At 40.0% G+C, this 21,018-nt stretch overlaps 1 protein-coding gene and 1 non-coding gene across 5 annotated transcripts in view; both read left to right on the top strand.

Annotated features, from left to right (window-relative positions):
* The window catches only part of POC1B (POC1 centriolar protein B), a 105,036-nt gene that overhangs the window by 76,987 nt on the left and 7,031 nt on the right, over positions 1 to 21,018 (top strand).
* On the top strand, positions 9,586 to 9,688 carry LOC112446852 (U6 spliceosomal RNA). Its single transcript, XR_003034938.1, has one exon. It is a non-coding gene; the product is annotated as a U6 spliceosomal RNA (small nuclear RNA).

Raw genomic sequence — 21,018 nt, 5'->3', positions numbered from 1 at the left:
TTATAACCTGTTGACAAAAGGGGTTTAGGACTTAAACTTTTCTATATGAAATGGAGGGACAGAGAATTTACAGAAGGATTTTATAAAATATGCTCTTTGGGAGCCCAACAGAGTAAATACCTTTTTGAATTTCCTTTAGAAATTGAGCACATTGCTGGGAACTGGAGCTGTTAAAATTCCAGGTATCATTTCTGCCTTCCAACTTCCTGAGCTCCTGTGTTTCTAAACTGCCGCACTCGGGGCTGACCCAGGCCTGGGAATCTAAGCCGCATCCCCAGTTCCCACAGCTGAGACCGAGGCATGCTGAAAATGCCCGACAGCCTCAGCCCACACATCCAGTAACAACTGGTTCCTTCCTCTTCCTGTGGAAGAGCAACATCCTCTGAGAGGAGGAGAAAGGCGCCCTGAGGAATGCAGGACAGCAGTGGGCTTTTCACACAGGAAACGACTGCCAAGTGCTTGTCTCCTGGACGGCCAGCCCTTAACCGGCTTCCTGCCGACCCGGGGGGGGGAGGTCTGCGCTGGAGCTACACACCAGACGGGGGTCCCTTAGAGTTGTGTGGGAAATAGTAGGCTTCACTCTCAGCTGTTCCATGTAGGACACCCGTCTACTTTTGAGTTATGCGGTGCTGCTTATTCGGTGAAGCTAGTTGCCTTTGCTCCTTTCTTTATTTAGCCACCTGACAGCTAATTATTTGGTGGAGGTAGTCCCCAAGTCTGCTGAAATTGATTTTTCTGCAGTTCTTTGTGCTTTAGGACGTCAGGTGATGTAAACTATTAATATATTAGGACTTGAGAGAGATTAAATCCCCATGGCCTCTGAGTGAACTGGCCACGGATGCTCACTGCTGGTTCTCGCCTAGCTCTGTGTGTGTCTTTCAGTGTCCTTGGTTTTCCTTTCTGAGACAGTCAGGCCTCAGAAGAAGATACCATTCTCTGTGCACCGTCATACATCCTCAAGCACACAGAAAACTGCTTCAAACCAGCCAGCCCATCAGCCCCTATAATTTAAAAATTATGATTGACTTGAAATGACTTTTACAACTGAGGAATGTTCTGGTATCATTTGACTCCCTATTTTTTTTTCCTAATTCCTACAGTATTTTCTTTTTCCTTTAGTTGAAATAATGACGGTCACTATAAAGCCCAACTTTAATATCATATGTGCTTTTTAAACTGCTTTCCAGACAGATCACTACAGAATTTTGGTGGGTTTCAGCATTTATGGTGGCAGAATTCTTTTAAGTTTTCATGTATTTGTTTGGATTGTTTTACTGAAGCACAGAAGAGTTATTTGTTTGTTTTAAGTTGAAGGAGAGATGGAGAAGGAATGCCAGGCATTTCCTGTTCCTTTCAGAATGTCTTTTTAATGAACATTCCTCTTCCCTCCTTATGAACAAACTATCTCAGCTCAGCAAGGGGCCTCTGCGTATCTAACTTTCTAACAAACCAGCTTCTTTGCTTTGTTGCTTCAGCTCCAAGCGGGCCTTGCTTCTCGCATTTACTATTTCTTCTCACCTCTGTGCTCCCTTTTAGCCTTTGCAGACTTCCAAACCTAACTGGGTTCCCTATATTAAATTCTCTCTGTTAAAATAGCTATTGTGGTTTCTGTTTTCCTGCTGGGTTCTGAATGATCATACTAAAGATCCTAAATAAATAATAAGATGTAAAGAAAACAAACTTAAAGGGTATTCATGTCGGCGTACTGAAAACAACAGCAACAAAAAATGGACACAAATCAAATATCCTTCAAGAGAGTATTAGTTAAATAAAAGCATATTATGTCAAGTGATAGAATATTATATATCCATACCATGTTTAACAGCAACTAAATGTGTGTGTATGACTCTGGATTTGATTCTGGGATGATGGAAAAAATTACTGTATAGAACATCATTATGACAGTTGACAAAAATTGAGTCTGGGCTTTCCCTCCTTCGCAGGACTTTGTAGTTATTTTTCTTTTACTTCAGGGACCTTCCAAGGTCCTCAACCTCACTCTGTAACTTTTAAAAAATTTTTTGTTCTTTTTTTTTTTTTCTTTCTTTCTTTTTTTAAGGCAGAGTATTCTTTGTGGCAAGAATTGTGTGTGTGTTTAAGGTTTCTTTGGTGTTACTGCTATTCTTTCTGATACATACAGATATAATTTCCTGTGTGGGATAGGTGATAATGTCAGTGTCCATCAGATTTGGTTACAGTGTGAATTTTATAAAGTGAATAACATTTTCCATTGACTTTTTCTTAACTGAGCTATGTTTTCTTGGTAAATATTCTGTTCATTGGGCTGGAAATCTTAGGAACAAGTCTCAAAAGCTTGCTCAAACCCGTAATATTTGGGGTTTCTTTCTAGTGATTTGAGACACTTGTACAGCTGTGCACCTATTTGTAGAACCCAGACTGTCTCCTCCAACCTTCCTTTCTCTCTTGCTGCTGCTATTGCTCAGATCAGAACTACCCACAGTTACAGGGATCCAGTCCCACCACGCTCACGGCTCCTTAGACTCAGTTCCCATCTCGTCTTAGGGAGTAATTATGTCCTGTTAGTGGTAAACCTTGTCCCCATAGGTGAAATGTGAAGACATCTCCTAACTCACTTGGAAATTTCTTATTTGACGCTACAGGTTCAGTACAGTGAAACTGTGCCCTATTTTGCCCATTCTTTAAGGTTGATATTATATGAAATAAATTCATGTTAAATGACATTTAGCATTAGACAAAGTACCAGAGTAAATGTTATTCTAAACTCAGAAAAATACATTTTAGGGATAATAATCATTTAATGAAATTTCAGGATGAAAAATAACTACTCATTTTAAGCATTGTTTTAAGATACAGTGAAGACAGTTTTGTGCTTTGAAAAATCAGTTGAAACTTTGAAGAATTTGACTAAGAAATTAAGTCTTCCAGATTTGTACTTTTAGAAAATTCTGTGTACTCTCTATAAAATTCAGTACACAATAAAATTACTGGAAAAAATTCAAGCTGTTAAAACTATTTTAAAACTTCTTTCTTTTTCAAGAAATAGTTTATGTATATTCTGTGATTTATAAATGCCATAAGGCTATAGCTGTTTTACATTTGACCACTCATCTATCAGAGAGTCACACCCTCTTCCTCCCAACTCAGGGAAAACAGCCTCTGTCTGACATACAATTAAATGACATGAAAAATTTTAAGCAAATAATATGTTTTTAAAAAATCACCATTTAGAAAATTGAGTATACTGATGCTGCTGCTGCTGCTAGGCCACTTCAGTCGTGTCCGACTCTGTGCGACCCCATAGACGGCAGCCCACCAGGCTCCCCCGTCCCTGGGACTCTCCAGGCAAGAGCACTGGAGTGGGTTGCCATTTCCTTCTCCAATACATGAAAGTGAAAAGTGAAAGTGAAGTCGCTCAGTCATGCCCAACTCTTAGCGACCCCATGGACTGCAGCCCACCAGGCCCCTCTGTCCATGGGATTTTCCAGGCAAGAGTACTGGAGTGGGGTGCCACTGGGTTCATCAAACAGAATTGAGAAAAAAAAATTTCTATTTAAAGATAAATTATCTTTTCCCTGAAGTATACTTGAAACATTTTATTTAAAGAACAACAGTCTTTCCTAAGGTATTACATGATTAATATTTTAATCAAGCATTAAGGTCTTATTATTTCTGTTACTATGTGCAATGACTATTTTTATGTACTTATTAGTTGAGAGAAATGACATTCCTGGGATTTATCTCAAACTATGTTTTATTTGTTTATTTTTAGTTTTGCTTTGGCACTTTTTCCAGGCAGTTCTCTTGGCAACAGTGGCAATGCTTCTGGTTGTCATGTTTTATGCAATTAAACTTTTCCATTATATTCCACTTCAAAACTTATTTCATGTAAGTGTTCTAGTAGCTGTTGTATCCAGCTATTAACCTATATAATTTTTCTACAGTATTCTTAATCAAAATTATTTTCCTAAATGTAAAAAAAATAAATTTTTTGAGAATCTAACAATGAATTTTGAATGGAAAAAATTCAGAATGTACTGAAACTTTTTGTCAGTGCAAAAGACAGAGGAGGGAGACTTGGATCGGACCACATTAACCAGGATTTGCTTTTTTCCTCTGCTTCTTATACACCTAGCACAGGAAAATCTGGAGCATTAGTAGCCTGTGTATATGAAGGATATGGCCAACCAGCTTGTTAGAGTAGAAAAACCAGTGCATATGGAATTACTCTTCTGCCATAGCTCTGCAGACCCTAGATGAGTGAGTCTTGGCAGGAATAGAAAATCTTACATGCTGCTAACCACAGATGAGCTGTATTTCTGTAGGAGCTGAGCTCAGAGTGGTGTGGTGTGTAGCATCCTGAAGGGAATGACTCAGACTAAGTCAGGGGCTGGCTCAACAGACACTGTTCATTCATTTTTCAAAAAATGAATATGCCAGGAACTAGCTAGGAATAGGGGGGGGAGGGGGAGGAGGATGGATATAGGTTATTATAAGCCAAAGCTATCATGGAAAGTTACATGATACAGCGAAAGTAGGAATTGTGCATTTGATTGAGTCAGGAGTGTAAGTGAGGTAGAATCAGAGAAAGTTTCCCTGAAAAAGTTGTTGGAGCTGAGATACAAAGCCTTGCTATTCAAAACGTGTCCATGGTATATTTGATCATCACCTGGGAGCATCTTAGATCTATGCAGAGTCTTGGGTTCCATCCCAGGCCTTTTGAGTCAGACTCTGCACGTTACAATCCCCAGGTGTGACTTATGTGTACATTGAGATTTGAGAAGTGCTGGTCTAAAGCTTCAGTAAGAGTTGATGTGAGGACATTAAGGACACTACAGGCGTGTTCTAGACCAAGGGTATTGTACATGCAGAGACTTTTGGGGACCTTGGTATGCTCTAGGGACTGAAAAGATAGCTGGAGCGAAGGGATGGATGGGAGACTGTGGTGCCTGGGCAACCAAGAGATGGGTGTTTCCAAGAAGATGGGAGTGTCAACATTGCTGAAAACTAAGAGAAGAATTTTTAAAATGACGAATTTAGCAGATGTCTTTGGTTACGTTTTGGAAAACACTTTCAGTGGACTAATACAAGTGCAAGCCAGTATGAAGTGGGTTGAACAATGAGTAGAGGGGGCAGGGTGAGCAAAGAAACAGTTTAGTTCAGTTGAGTTCAGTAGCTCAGTCATGTCTGACTCTTTGTGACCCCATGGACTGCAGCGCGCCAGGCTTCCCTGTCCATCACCAACTCCCAGAGCTTACTCAAACTCATGTCCATTGCATCGGTGATGCCATCCAACTATCTCATCCTCTGTCGTCCCCTTCTCCTCCCACCTTCAATCTTTCCCAGTATCAGGGTCTTTTCCAGTGAGTCAGTTCTTTGCATCAGGTGGCCAAAGTACTAGAGTTTCAGCTTCAGCATCAGTCCTTCCTGGATATTCAGGACTGATTTCCTTTAGCATGGACTAGTTGGATCTCCTTGCTGTCCAAGGGACTCTCAAGAGTCTTCTCCAACACCAAAGTTCAAAAGCATCAATTCTTTGGCACTCAGCTTTCTTTATAGTTCAAATCTCACATTCATACATGACTACTGGAAAAACCATAGCTTTGACTAGACGGACCTTTGTTGGCAAAGTAATGTCTCTGCTTTTTAATAAGCTGTCTAGGTTGGTCATAACTTTTCTTCCAAGGAGCAAGCATCTTTTAATTTCATGGCTGCAGTCACCATCTGCAGTGATTTTGGAGCCCCCAAAATAAAGTTTGTCACTGTTTCAATTGTTTCCCCATCTATTTGCCATGAAGTGATGAGACCAGATGCCATGATCTTAGTTTTCTGAATGTTCAGAAAACATTCAGGAGGAGACAGCTAGAAGATATTAATTTTTTACTCAATATATGTGTTGTGCATCTATTATATACCAAGCAATGAGAATACACAGATGAAAGACAGTCCAGTAATAGTGATAAATACCTAAGTTGCTATGGGAGTACATCAGTAGAGTGGTTAAATAAGAAGTATGAGTGTGTGCATGTGTGTGCTGCTGCTAAGTCACTTCAGTCGTGTCTGACTCTGCAACCCCATAGACGGCCTCCCACCAGGCTCCCCCATCCCTGGGATTCTCCAGGTAAGAACACTGGAGTGGGTTGCCATTTCTTTCTCCAATGTAGGAAAGTGATAAGTGAAAATGAAGTCGCTCAGTCGTGTCCGACTCTTCGCAACCGCATGGACTGCAGCCCACCAGGCTCCTCTGTCCATGGGATTTTCCAGGCAAGAGTACTGGAGTGGGGTGTCATTGCCTTCTCCAGAGCATGTGTGTAAGTGCTAGAAAATTAGAGTGTGTGTGCTCAGTTGTGTCTGACTTTTTGCAGCCCCATGGACTGTAGCCCGCAAGTCTCTGTCCATATGATTTCCCGGGCAAGAATATTGGAATGGGTTGCCATTTCCTTCTCTGGAGGTCTTCCTGACCCAGGGATCAAACCCGTGTCTCCTGCATTGGCAGGTGGATTCTTTACCATTGATATACCAGAGAAGCCCAGAAAATTAGGGTGGGGGACAGAAAACTTAAATCAGAGATAACTTCCCGGAATGGGTTGAAATTTGAGCTGATTCTTTAGGGATTTGCCTGCCGTTATGGAAAACACACAGTTCAGTATGTGTATGGGTGAGAAGGCTTGAAAGGGGATGGCAAATTCTGGGAACCATGAACATTGCTGCTTGGCTGTGGGGAACAGTAGCCGACTCTTGGGGCTGAGGAATAGCAAGAGATGAGTCAGGAGAGAAAAGATGAGGGTGGATCATGAATGATCTTGAATGCCATTTGAAGGTGTTTGGATTCACCCTAATAATTTTTGGCAGACCACTGAAAGATTTTAAGCAGGAGAGTGGCAAGAGCAAATTTGGGTTTTAGGACAGTTACTCTAGAGACATGATAAAGGAGAGGTTAGAGGGAGGTGAGACTGGAGGCATGAACATGAGGAGGCAAGTGCAATAGTGATCCAGATGCAGGGTGGGAGGTGTTTGATCTCCAGCAGTAACGTGGAGGGGAATAAAGAAGAGAAGACTGAACCATGAGATCCTGAAGAGAAAGAGTTAAAATTCTGTTTACTGATTAGACAAGGAGGAGAGGCAGGAGTATAGAATATCTCCCAGTCTGAAGCTCCTAGGTAGATAACGGCACTGAGAGCCCAGGCTTGGATATGCAGCATCCAGGCAGAATCACAGATCTAAGAATCTCTAACTGAGTAAGATGTAAGGTCCCACGGGATGATCCCTAACCTGGGTCTCCATACCAAATACGGTAACGATTTTGATAGATGATCGGCGGTAATCTCATCTCATTCATCCGAAGGAATCATTAGACAACTGTTTGAATAATGCTGATTATTTGGTAAATACTGTAACTGAAACATAAAGCAGATAAAGTGGGTTGCATTTAATGGCGATAAGTAGCAGTGTGCTCTGGTGGTGTCATGGCTTCCTCTTTAAGGAAGTAACTTTAAGTAACTTTCTGCTTACTCCTCTGGGTATGTGTTTAGTGCAAATAAATTTTCATGATTCTTAACCACTCTTTTTATAAAGTTACTGAATCTAGTTTATATTCTCTTTGACTCATGATGGCATGAAAAATATTTTTGAACTTTATATTTTTGAATATGAATTCTCCTGGACCATGTTCCCCATGGTAATTTGTTAAAAATACAGTCATTTTCAAAATTAATGTTTTAAATTGAGGTATAGTTTATGTATGATATTGTGTTAGTTTCTGATGTTCAGCAAAGTGATCCATTTACATATTATATATTTTTTCAGATTCCTTTCCCTTAAAGGTTATTTAAAATACTGAGTTTAGTTCTCTGTACTATACAGTAGGTCCTTCTTAGTTAGCAATCATGGTTGTTATCCTTTGGTTTCTGAGTTTCTTCTACCAGCAAAATTAGGAGCAAAACACCTGTACCTTTCTACACTGTAAACATAAAAATGTAGGAAAGAAAAATATAGTATGTCTATCAAACAGTAATACATGGCATCTTCAGTTATTTATAATGAAGTGTTTGTTACTGATTTTCTACTTATAAGCTCTCTGTCCTGAATGCCAGAGACATGGGTTTGATCCCTGGGTCGGGAGGATCCCTTGGAGTAGGAAGTGGCAACGCGCTCCAGTATTCTTGCCTGGAAAAGTCCATGGACAGAAAAGCCTGGTGGGCTACAAGTCCATGGGGTCACAAATTGGACGTGATTGAATGACTGAGCGCACACACATTCATTTATTTATTCAACTGCCACCAGCCCTTAAGTAGCCTATTAATTAGAGAAACCAGACATAGGAGAATTTTTTAATCTTTGAATATAATGGATAGAAAATTATCTTTAATTCAACAGACTTTATTAATTATTTTATGTATGCCTTATATAGACAGTACTCACCAAATGGTCAACTATCTAAAAGAAGACGAGATATGCCTTCTGTCTTCTAGAAAGGTGCAGTTCAGATTTTAGTGGAAGCAGGGGAGGACACAATATGATAATATTGATAATGATAGGTAATTGATTACAGACTACAGATTAAACTCTTTACCAGTATTCTCACAGCCACCATATAATATAGCCCAATAAAATTTTCTTCATTTTACAGATGAGGAAACGAAGGCTTAAAGAGGCCAAGGAATTTGTCCAAGGTCACACAGTCAGTACACAGAAAAGACCAAACCCAAGTTTGTGTGACTTGATGCCTCATTCATATAGTGCCATATTATATGTTAGCATGGATCATTACACAGTATTACAAATAGCAGAAATGGAAGGGAAAATGATAATTGCCTTTCAGAAACAAAATTTGAATTTTTATAGAGATTTAGAACAGGGACAAACTGCATCCTTTTGGGGAAGATGAGGAATGACTTCATTAATTTCCAAATGCAAATTGAAATCAACTAATATAAAGTGCACTGTGTATACCGAGATCACACAGAAAGCTCTCACTATCTGTTTTTTGAATGATATAATGAATAATAAATAAAACAGTGGTTCTCAGTACCCAGCTGTGAATATACATTCCTGTTACAATCACAGTTGTCATTAATCATACTAGAATGTTCACATTATGCTAGCTGGTGAGTAGAACCATAAATAAATATAATATTTGCCCTCTAAAAGATGTTCTATAAAGCTTGCCAGTTTTCTGAATGTAGCTTTGTTAAATGATTGGATGAATTCCTGACTTAAAATTGCTTCTTTATAGTATTAAAACACAGTGAGGAAGCTAGTCTTATTCAAGTGAGCAAAGCATGAACCATGAGTTATTTTATGTGTACAATTAAAACATGATTTTTCACACACAGCTTACTTCTCCTGAACTTGGCACTTGAAGAGTTTTAAGGAATAGTAGATAAGCTTGTAAAAAAATGTCAAGGGATGGCATTATTTATCTCAGGGAGTCAGCAAGCCCAGGAAATAATTTTTCAGAAATTTATTCTAAATAATCCTTTTGATTCTGTGGTAATTTTATGTTTCAAAAACAATGAGGATGGTTATTTGAGGAGCACATTTGGCTTGCTGGTTTGGTTGGTCCTCTGTGTGCGTTACCGTGATACTAAAGTGGTGGTGGTGTATTTGCTTTTGCAGCACATATACTAAAATTGAAAAGATACAGAAAATACTAGAGTGGCCTCCACAAGAGGATAACATGAATTTATTAAATGTGCCATGGGTTTTGGAATATTTTATTTGTAGATAGGGAAGCTCAAGGTCATAAAGATGTTAGATTTCCCCAAATAAATGTACAAATTCAAGGTAATTCCAGTACACATCCCAGTAAGATTTGTAATGAAACCATAAAGTTGATTTCATGGCATATATGGAAGAGCAAAGGGCCAAAAATACCCAGGGCAATTTTGAAGTTCTTTGAATGTTGGGGACTCATTAAGCTTTAAGAATGAGCTTCCCTGGTGGCTCAGATGGTAAAGAATCTGCCTGTGATGCCGGAGACCCAGGCTTGATCCCTGGGTCAGGAAGATTCACCTGTAGAAGGGAATGGCTACCCATTCCAGTATTCTTGCCTGAAGAATTTTTTGGACAGAGGATCCTGATGGGCTCCAGTCCACAGGGTTGCAAAATCGGGCACAACTGAGCGACTAACACACACACACACACATACACACGCACACACACGCACCCACGGTATTGTTACAGGGTGAGACAGAGTCCACAGTGGGGAACACATAGACAGAACCACACAAATGCGGATGGTTGGTATATGAAAGGCCTGACTCTCTGGACCTGTGAAGATGAGGTAGACACTAAAGCGACTGTTCAATAAATGTTGCTGGGACGGCTAGCTATTTGGAAAAAAATAAAATTATGTTCTTACTTTTAACCACAAACAAAATTAATAACAGATGGGTTAAAGCCTTAAGTGTGAAAAACCGTACCTGAACACTTCTAAAAGAAAACAGAGGAACATATTTGTATTTTGGGTAGGCAAGGATTACTTAAGCAAAATATAAAATGTACAAGTTATAAAAGAAAAAGTTTAATAAATTTGACTACATTTAAAGCAAAAACATCTGTAAAAATATATCCCATAAAATAAAAGTGAGCCCAATCCACAGAGTACGGGATGCATTACACATATAAACAAAGTATTTACATCCATAATATATCAGGAACACTTTTTTGTTTATTTTATTGAAGTATGCTACTGCTAAGTCACTTCAGTCGTGTCCAACTCCATGCGACCCCATAGACGGCAGCCCACCAGGCTCCCCCGTCCCTGGGATTCCCCAGGCAAGAACACTGGAGTGGGTTGCCATTTCCTTCTCCAATGCAGGAAAGTGAAAAGTGAAAGTGAAGTCGCTCAGTCATGTCCAACCCTCAGCGACCCCATGGATTGCAGCCTACCAGGCTCCTCCGTCCATGGGATTTTCCAGGCAAGAGTACTGGAGTGGGGTGCCATTGCTTAGTTGAATTAAAATGTTGTCTTAATTACTGCTGTACAGCAGAGTGATTCAGTTATGAAGTCTGTTCTGTCTGTTCCTAATTCTGTTTCTGTTTCATAGGTAGGTTCGTTTGTGTCATATTTCAGATTCCACATAAAAGTGATACCATGGTATTTGTCTTTCTCTTTCTGACTGACGTAGTATGATATTCTTTAGTCGCATCCATACTGCTGCAAATGGCATTGTGCCATTCTCTTTTATGACTGAATAGTATTGTGTGTATGCGCCACATCTTATTTATCCATTCATCTGTGAAAGAACATTTAGGTTGCTTCCTTGTCTTAGCTATTGTGAATCGTGCTGCTATGAATGTAAGTGTGCATGTATCTTTTTGAATTATAGTAGTTTTGTCTGGATATATGTCCAGGAGTGGGGTTGCTATGTTACATGGTAATTCTATTTTTTTTTTTTAAATGATGGCCATTCTGACCAGCGTGAAGTGGTACCTACCTCACTGTAGTTCTGATTTGCACTTCTCTACATGAGGCACTCTTAAATATTAATTAGAAAAAAGAGAAGTAGACCAACTAAACAGTGGACAGAAGACTTAAATAGGCAATTTGCAGAAGAATGATCAATATACACGTAAAATATGCTCAAGTCACCGGTAATCAAAGAAATGCACAATAAAATTAAAACTTGGAGAAATCATTTCCTGTCCATTATTTTGTTAAAGTTTAAAATGTCTATCAAATATTTTTGACTCTGTAGAAAAAGGGGAGATTTTCTTCTGCTCAGGGAAGAGTAGGTTGATCCCACCATTTGGGAGAATATCTGGTAAAACTATGACTCTAGAGAAACTCACCTTCCTGTGTACTGGACACATTTATAAGAGTGCTTACTATGGAATTCGATGCTAGTTACCAGCACAAAGGATACATAAATTGTGGAATAATCCATCAGTGGAATGCTATTTGGCAATGAAAATAAGTGAAGCAGACTTATCTGTAGCAAATCCATCAATATTGGTTAACAGAAACTACTAAAGAGGCCTAATATAATACTGTTTTATGTGAAGCTTGAATACATGCAAAAGCAATATGCTATTTAGGGATGTCAGCTTATGTGATAAAAGTAAAGGGCATAGCTTGGGGTGACAGACACCATATTCAAGATGGTGGCATCCTTTAAGAGGGAGAGGTAGAGTATACTTTATTTCTTAAGGTTGGGGAGAGGGTTGCTTTATTATTCTTACACCTTTTCACTGAATTTCTTTAAAAGTTGATTACAGTTGATTTGCAATGTTATGGTAATTTGTGCTGTACAGCATAGTGGTTCAGTTATACATATAGATACATTCCTTTTCCTATTGGTTTCCGTTATGGTTTATCATAGGACACTGAATATAGTTCCCTGTGGTATTCAGTAGGACCTTGTTTATCCATTCCATATATGAATTTGTTTCTGCTGATCGCAAACTCCTGAGCCGTTCCTCCCCCACCTTCTTGACAACCACGAGGCTGTTCGCAATGTTTGTGAGTCTGTTTCACAGATAAGTTCATTTATGTCCTATTTTAGATTCCACATATAAGTGATATCATGGTATTTGTCTTTCTCTTTTTGACTTAACTTCACTTGGTATTTTCATTGAATTTTAAGAGCAAAATTGGAACTTAAAAACATCAGTTATTATGAGATGAAAAGAGAAGGATTCCAGATTCATTCAGAAATGTTAGTGTTGCAGTGAGGTTACATCTCTTATTCATGCCTATATTAATTTCACCAGATGGTTGATGTGCATACAGAGAAGGGCAGCTTTCTGAAAGATGAACAGGTGGGGTTTTTTTTGAGACATGATGTGGGTGCAACTAAACCAAATGTGGTCTTCCACATCAAACTTGAGTTTTTGCAAGGTGTGATCCTTACTTGAATGTAAAACATCTCTTAAAGCAGTACATCATTGTACAGTATAAGCTACTACCTGCCTCAGAATTTAGATTCACACACACACACACACACACACACACACCTTTTTTGAACAGAGTGAGGTATCGCTATAAATAATGGTTGATTTCTACCCTAGTCATTTCAGCAGTTTGCATAAAATGTTCTTGTTGATTCTTCAGGAAAGAGATAATAAGAATAAATCCCTTACTCTGTAGGCCTTTGGGGTATAACAGCAGGATTTACAGAGATGTAATAACTATGTGTTTTCTGTTTGGAATTTACAGAAAGTTTTATTGGTTTTATATTCATCTAGAATACTGGGAATAGCATTTTTAGTTTTATATTAACTCAGAAGAGAGAGTTCTAATTCTAGTACATGGACTACCTGCTCTCTTTCTCCACCTCCCCTAGATAATTCTGGGTAGTGCTTTATCATTAATTAAGATTTATTTGATACAGTGCACGATTTGAGACTCAGCACCGGGCATTTGAAGACAAATATTCCTTTAAGGGATTCATAGCTTATGTTTGCCTAATCATGAAACGTGGAAGGATATTTTTGCACAGATTTATTTTTCCTAGCTCTATCCTACCTATTCATGGCTTCAAAACTAATAAGCTTCTCTGGAGTTGATAGTAAAGATTAAAAACAAAGACAGACAGATTTATGGCCTTGGCTGTCATTTCCAAGGGCACCGAATTAATCATTCAGATATTCTAGTTGATAGCTGCATTGAGGCAGGGGTGTTTTTCAAGTCTTCTGACAAAAATGAAATTTCCAATTTGGTTTGAAGAAGAGAAATCAAAGCCCTCAGTAAAACGTTATCCCCAAAACCTCTTTTTTCTCTCTTTGAGAAAAAAAAGATGTACGATTTTTCCCAAGGGATAAACAGAAGGCTTTCTCAGCTCAGCGAATTTAGTCTGGGAGACACAAATTTCACATGACATTCTCTGATTCTATCCTAGAAATATTTTTAAATCAATCCGACTGGATCAGATAAGTATGTTCTCACAAGGATGTACAATACACTGTGCAGATATAAAGTAGATGCGGTTTTCTCTTTCAGGATGAACAGCCTTTTCTTCCTAAGGGCATTAGAAACCGAGAACGAGTCCTGCCTGTGTTGTGGCCCTGTGACAAGCCCACACGGGTGACTCCATAGCTCTGTGTTCTGTTTCTCTGATTGACCCATCCACACCTTGGTTAACACTGGCTTTTAATCTCAAGGCAAGAACCAAAGACAGAGCAACACTCTGACTCACTTCTGAAATACCTCTGTCCTCTCCTGGTCAGGATTCTCAGATGAACTCAGTAACTGTCTGAATCCTTTGTGTTGACGGTAAACTCAGTGTAAAGCCTCCCACTCCCTGGCCACCACTTCCTCTAGTCTTCTGGTTTTGATCATTCATCAGCCCCAGAAGGAGCTCCAGTCCACCGAGCCTCTGCCTTTTCATTGCTCACGTTCCGTGTCTGTGTGCACGTCTCGTTATGGGCTTAGATTCTATAGTCATCATCATAGCCACGCCCTTGCCCCCTTTCTCTCTCCATTGTCAGTTCAGTTCATTTCCGTCTCTCAGTCGTGTCTGACTCTTTGCGACCCCATGAATCGCAGCACGTCAGGCCTCCCTGTCCATCACCAACTCCCGGAGTTCATCCAGACTCACGTCCATCGAGTCAGTGATGCCATCCAGCCATCTCATCCTCTGTCGTCCCCTTCTCCTCCTGCCCCCAATCCCTCCCAGCATCAGAGTCTTTCCAGTGAGTCAACTCTTCACATGAGGTGGCCAAAGTACGGGAGTTTCAGCTTTAGCATCATTCCTTCCAAAGAAATCCCAGGGCTGATCTCCTTCAGAATGGACTGGTTGGATCTCCTTGCAGTCCAAGGGACTCTCAAGAGTCTTCTCCAACACCACAGTTCAAAAGCATCAATTCTTCGGCGCTCAGCCTTCTTCACAGTCCAACTCTCACATCCATACATGACTACAGGAAAAACCATAGCCTTGACTAGATGGACCTTTGTTGGCAAAGTAATGTCTCTGCTTTTGAATATGCTATCTAGGTTGGTCATAACTTTCCTTCCAAGGAGTAAGCGTCTTTTAATTTCCTGGCTGCAGTCACCATCTGCAGTGATTTTGGAGCCCCCAAAAAATAAAGTCTGACATTGTTTCCACTGTTTTCCCATCTATCTCCATTGTAGTCACCCCAAAAAACTTCAGCCTGATTAAATTTTTCTGCCAACTCTGTACACCCAAGCAACTGAAGTTGACTAGCCAGCCATGCTGACTGACTTCCCCTTAAATTTATTCATACAAAACTCCAGGAGCACTCAGTACTGCCTAGCAATCCATTTACTAAGCGGTTACCTCCTCCCTGTCCTGTGACATCAGCGCTCTCTTTCTGTTTGATCTTTCTCATCAGCACACGTTTGTAATGTAGTTCTCATCTTTCAAAAGCAAAACTTCATTTGACCCCTCATTTATTTCCAAGTCCTGTCGCATTGCTCTGCTCTCCTTTTTGGCAAAACTCCTTAAAAGAAAGGCATACATTCAGTCTTTCTGCTTTCCTTTTCCTTTTTTCACTCTTCTGAATTCACTCCAGTTCAGCTTTTGCCCCCACCAGTCCACTCCTGTCAAGGTTCCGGTGGGTCAGCCACATCAGTCTTTCTACAGGACTTGGTCTTGGTGGCCACTGCCTTCTCCTTACAGGACTTGGTCTTGGTGGCCACTGCCTTCTCCTTACTTGGCTGCTGGTCCAGCACCTCTCCTTCCACATGAGCCGCCAGTCACCTTTCCTGCTCCTTTCTTCCTGCCTTCTAAAGTCTTTGCAGTTACTCTGTTTGGTTCCTAGACTCATAGCTATAAAGAGTCACATGCCTCACAGCCCAACTCCAAGGGAACAGAAGCTTCTGCAAGTGGTACCCTTCCAGACCTTGCCGTATGTACCTCTTCACCTGGCTGTTCATTTATATCCTTTGTAAAAACTAGTAAATATATGTATGTTCTATGCTGCGTGCTAAGCCACTTCAGTTGTGTCCGACTCTTTGCAACCCCATCGACTGTAGCCTGCCAGTCTCCTCTGTCCATGGGATTTCCCAGGCAAGAATACTGGAGTGGGTTGCTGTTCCTTTCTTCAGGGAATCTTCCTGGCCCAGGGATCAAACCTGGGTCTCCTGTATTATAGGCAGACTCTTTATGACTAGCACCATCTGGGAAGCCCATATATATTCTGATAATTCCCAAATTTATATCTTTAGCCCCAGGCTCTCCACAGAAATCTAGATTCATGTATTTCCAGTTATATCCATGACTTTTCCCTTTGGAAATCACATAAGCATCTCAAACTTAACATGCCCAAAATTTATTCTCTACCTTTCTTCCCATTAAAAAATGCATCATCAGTGGTGCTAAATCATAATGTAACACCTTACCCAGCTTTATTTTTCTTTATAACCTTTGTTACTACCTGAGATTACATCACATATCTGTATATTTACCCACTGGAATATAACCCCATGTCAACAGGGTCTCCTGTTTATTCACTTCTTGTATTAGGCAGAGTAATGATCCAAAAAGGTGTCCATGTCCTCATCCCCAGCAACTGTCAGTATGTTTCTTTGCATGGCAAAGGTGTTTCCCAGGTGGCGCTAGTGGTAAAGAACCTACCTGCCAATTCAAGAGACAGAAGAGATGCCAGTTCGATCACTGGGTAGGGAGATCTCCTGGAGGAGGGCATGGCAACCACTCCAGTATTCTTGTGTGGAGAATCCCATGGACAGAGGAACCTGGCAGCCTGTGGTCCATGGAGCCACTAAGAGTCAGACACAACTGAAGCCACTGAGAACACAAGCAGGCATGCACATGGCCAAGGGGCTTTGCAAATATGATCAAGTTAAGGATCTTGGGATGGGGAGATTATCCTAGATTCTGGTCCAGTGCAATCACAATGGTCCTTAGAGGGTGAAGAGGGAGGCATAGGAAGTAGAGAAGTGGAGATCAGCGTGATGGAGCCTAGAGCTACAAATGTCAGCATTCTCAAGGAGCTGGAAAAGGCAAGCATAGATTCCCTCCCAGAACCGCCTTCTGTGGGGAACTCTGCTGACACCTTGACTTTAGCCCCATAAAATCGATCTGGACCTTCAGAACTTTAAGAGAGTAAATCTGTGTTGTTTTAAGCCACTAAACTTGTGGGTAATTTAAGTCATGGTAGGAAACTAATATACTCCTATATCTCTGGCATCTAGAATTTTCCAGACCCATAAGTGCTAAAATAAAACAATCTTGTTTGAATAAATGGTATATCTTCATTGTTCTAGATACCATATAAAGATAATTGGAGTTTCTAATCTTGATTCTGAATGTTCTCATTGAAAATAAATGATCCATTCTTTCTTTGAAAAGTAGCCTTTGCTTTTATTTTTGTCCAGGCAAAAGATATTTTTTGTTATCCTAGTCTATTTCAGGCAGGCATTTTATAAGAGAGAGAGTAGTGTGCGTGTAGTGACTTGAAAACTCTCAGAATGTCAGGAATGGAAAGGACTTTTAAAGGGCATTCAGTTTGAATTTCCTGATCTGATGTTTGTATATTTCTCACAATATCCCTGACAAGTGACCATCCCAAGTCTATTTTAGAACCTTCGGTGATGGGAAACTCACTGGAGCTGGAGGGGTCAAGACCACTTTTGGGAAGACTGTTCTCTGTTTTATTTTCTACTTACAGAATTAAAGCAAAACTAGCAATGTGAATTATAAGCCCAAACTGACTTATTTTAGGGCTTCCCAGGTGGTGCAGGGGAAAAGAATCCGCCTGCAATGGGGAGACTTGGGTTCGATCCCTGTGTTGGGAAGATCCCCTGGAGAAGGGAAAGGCTACCCACTCCAGTATTCTGGCCTGGAGAATTCCATGGACTGTATAGTCCATGGGGTTACAAAGAGTCGGACATGACTGAGAGTCTTTCACTTTCACTTTACATGTGAAGTGCCTCCTTTTGCATTCATGCTTGTCAGAAAATCCTTATGCTATTTCACCAGAAACCATCAAATATACTTTTAGGGGATAAAAATCAAGCAGTGATTTTCAGGTAAGTGATAAATGCTTATATTGCTCCCTCATTGTGCCTGTGTGTGTGTGTGTGCGTGCTCAAGACCGACTCCTTATGACCCCATGAACTGTAGCCCACCAAGCTCCTGTGTCTGTGGAATTTTCCAGGCAAGAATACTGGAGTGGGTCGCTATTTCCTTCTCCAGCAGATCTCCCAAACCCGGGGATCAAACCCACATCTCTTGTATCTCCTGCACTGGCAGGTGGATTCTTTACCAACTGTGCAACCTGAGAAGAGACTACACCTTTAGGAGGCATTTAAGACTGATTTTTAGTAGAGAATGGTATTATCCTAACTTTAAGTTTATACTTCTCCCCAAATACTGTCAAATTATTAATATTTGCATTTTGTTGATGGCTCAACAGATGCAGGACAGTCAGTTGAATTTAGTTTAACAAATGTTGAGCCCAGTCTGTGTCTCACACTCTATGCTAGGCACCTTAGGAAGAAAAATGACCAAGTTATGTCTCCTAGAGAGTAACCCTCACAAGCTGCTAGGGGATATAGACAGGAAAACACAAATAGAACAAGAAGCGATAAGTGCTCTACTGATGGCACAAAGACTTATGAGAGTGTATGGTGTTAGAAATGTTCTAATTTCATTCTTTTACATGTAGCTATCCAGTTTCCCCAGCACCACTTATTGAAGAGACTGTCCTTTCTCCATTGTATATTCTTGCCTTCTTTGTCATAGATTAATTGACCATAGGTTATAAGTTTATTTCTGGGCATCTGTCCGGTTCCATTGATCTATATTTCTGTGTCTGTGCCAGTACCATATTGTCTTGATTACTGTAGCTTTGTAGGATAAACTGAAGTCAGGGAGCCTGATTCCTCCAGCTCCATTTTTCTTTCCCAAGATTGCTTTGGCTATTCAGAGTCTTATGTGTTTCCATACAGATTAAAAAAAAAAAAATTTTTTTTATTCTAGTTCTGTGAAAAATGCCATTGGTAGTTTCATAGGGATTATATTAAATCTTTAGATTCCTTTGGGTAGTATATCCATTTTAACAATATCAATTCTTCTAGTCCAAGAACATAATATATCTTTCCATCTGTTCCTGTCATCTTCAGTTTCTTTTATCAGCATCCTAAAGTTTTTGGAGTGTGGTACAGGTCTTTTGCCTCATTAGGTAGGTTTATTCCTAGGTATTTTATTCTTTTTGAAGTAATGGTAAATGGGATTGTTACCTTAATTTCTCTTTCTGATCTTTCCTTGTTAGTATATAGAAAGGGAAGAGATATCTGTATGTTAAGTTTTTATCCTGAAACTTTACCAAATTCACTGATGAACTCTAGTAGGTTTCAGGTAGCATCTTTAGGATTATCGACATATAGAATCATGTTGGGCTTCCCTGGTGGCTCAGACAGCAAAGAATCCTCCTGCAATGCAGGAGACCCGGGTTCAATCCCTGGGTTGAGAATATCCCCTGGAGAAAGGAATGGCTACCCACTCCAGTATTCTTGCCTGGAGAATCCCATGGACAAAGGAGCCTGGTGGGCTACAGCCCATGGGGTCACAAAGTCAGACATGACTGAGTGACTAACACTTCACACACAGTTATCATATCACCTGCAAACTATGACTGTTTTATTTCTTTTCTAATTTAGATTCCTTTTATTTCTTTTTCTTCCCTGATTGGCATGGCTAGATCTTCCAAAACTGTGTTGAATAAAAGTGGCAAGAGTGGACATCTTCATCTTGTTCTTGATTTTAGAGGAAATGCTTTCAGTTTTTCACCATTGAGAATGATGTCAGCTGTAGGTTTGTCATATATGGCCTTTAATATGTTGAGGTAGGTTCCTTCTATGCCCACATCCTGGAGAATTGTGTTTTTTTGTTTGTTTTTTTTTAAATCATAAATGGATTTTGGGTTTTGGCAAACGCTTTTTCTACATCTATTGAGAGGATCATGTGGTTTTTATTATTCAATTTCTTAATGTGGTATATCACACTGATTGACTTGCAGACATGGAAAAGTCCTTGCCTCCCTAGGATAAAGCCCACTTGATCATGGTATATGATCCTTTAAACGTATCATTGGATTTGCTTTGCTATCATTTTGTTGAGAATTTTTGCATCTGTGTTCAGTGATATTGCCCTGTAATTTTCTTTATTTGCGGTATCTTTGTCTGGTTATTTCTTCCCTGGTGGCTCAGCTGCTAAAGAATCCGCCTGCAATGAGGGAGACTTGGGTTCAATCACTGGGTTGGGAAGATCCCCTGGAGAAGAGAACAGCTACCCACTCCAGTATTCTGGCCAGGAGAATTCCATGGACTGAATAGTCCATGGGGTCGCAAAGAGTCGGACATGACTGAGCGACTTTCACTTCAACAATTTGTCTGGTTTTGGAATCAGGATGATTGTGGCCTCATAGAACAAGTGTGGGAGTGTTTCTTCTTTTGCAGTTTTTTGGAATCGTTTCAGAAGGATAGATGTTTCCTGTTTTCCAAATATTTGATAGACTTCAGCTATGATGCGTCTGGTCCTGGACTTTTGTTAGAATTTTTTAAAATCACAGTTTCACTTTCAGTACTTGTGATTTGTCTGTTCATACTTTCTATTTCTTCCTAATTCAGTCTTGGAAGATTGTACCTTTCTAAGAATTTGTCCATTTCTTCTAGGTTATCCACTTTATTGGCATACAGTTGTTTGTAGTAGTCTCTTATGGTTCTTTGTATTTCTGTGGTGTCAATTGTATTTTTGTCAGTTTAATTAATATGTATTAGTCCTGGCGTGTTCCTCCTTGGGTTTATCTATTAATATATGGAACTCTCTGCACTTCCTGAACTTGTGTGACTGTTTCTGTTCCCAAGTTAGTTAAGTTTTCACCTGTTATCTCTTCAAATATTTTCAGACCCTTTGTCTCTTCTTCTAGGACCCCTATAAGGGGAATGTTGGTGCATTTGATGTTGTTTCAGAGGTTCTGAGAGTGTCCTCATTTCTTTTCATTCGTTTTTCTGTTCCACGGCGGTGATTTCCACCCATCTGTCTTTCAGCTCACTCATTTGTTCTTTTGCTTCATTTGTTGTGCTATTGATTCCATGTAGTGTATTTTTCA

Source organism: Bos taurus, chromosome 5 (assembly GCF_002263795.3).
Source record: "Bos taurus isolate L1 Dominette 01449 registration number 42190680 breed Hereford chromosome 5, ARS-UCD2.0, whole genome shotgun sequence".
NCBI lineage: Eukaryota > Metazoa > Chordata > Mammalia > Artiodactyla > Bovidae > Bos > Bos taurus.
Note: the sequence above shows the minus strand (reverse complement) of the source record. Positions and strands in the feature narration are given on the sequence as shown.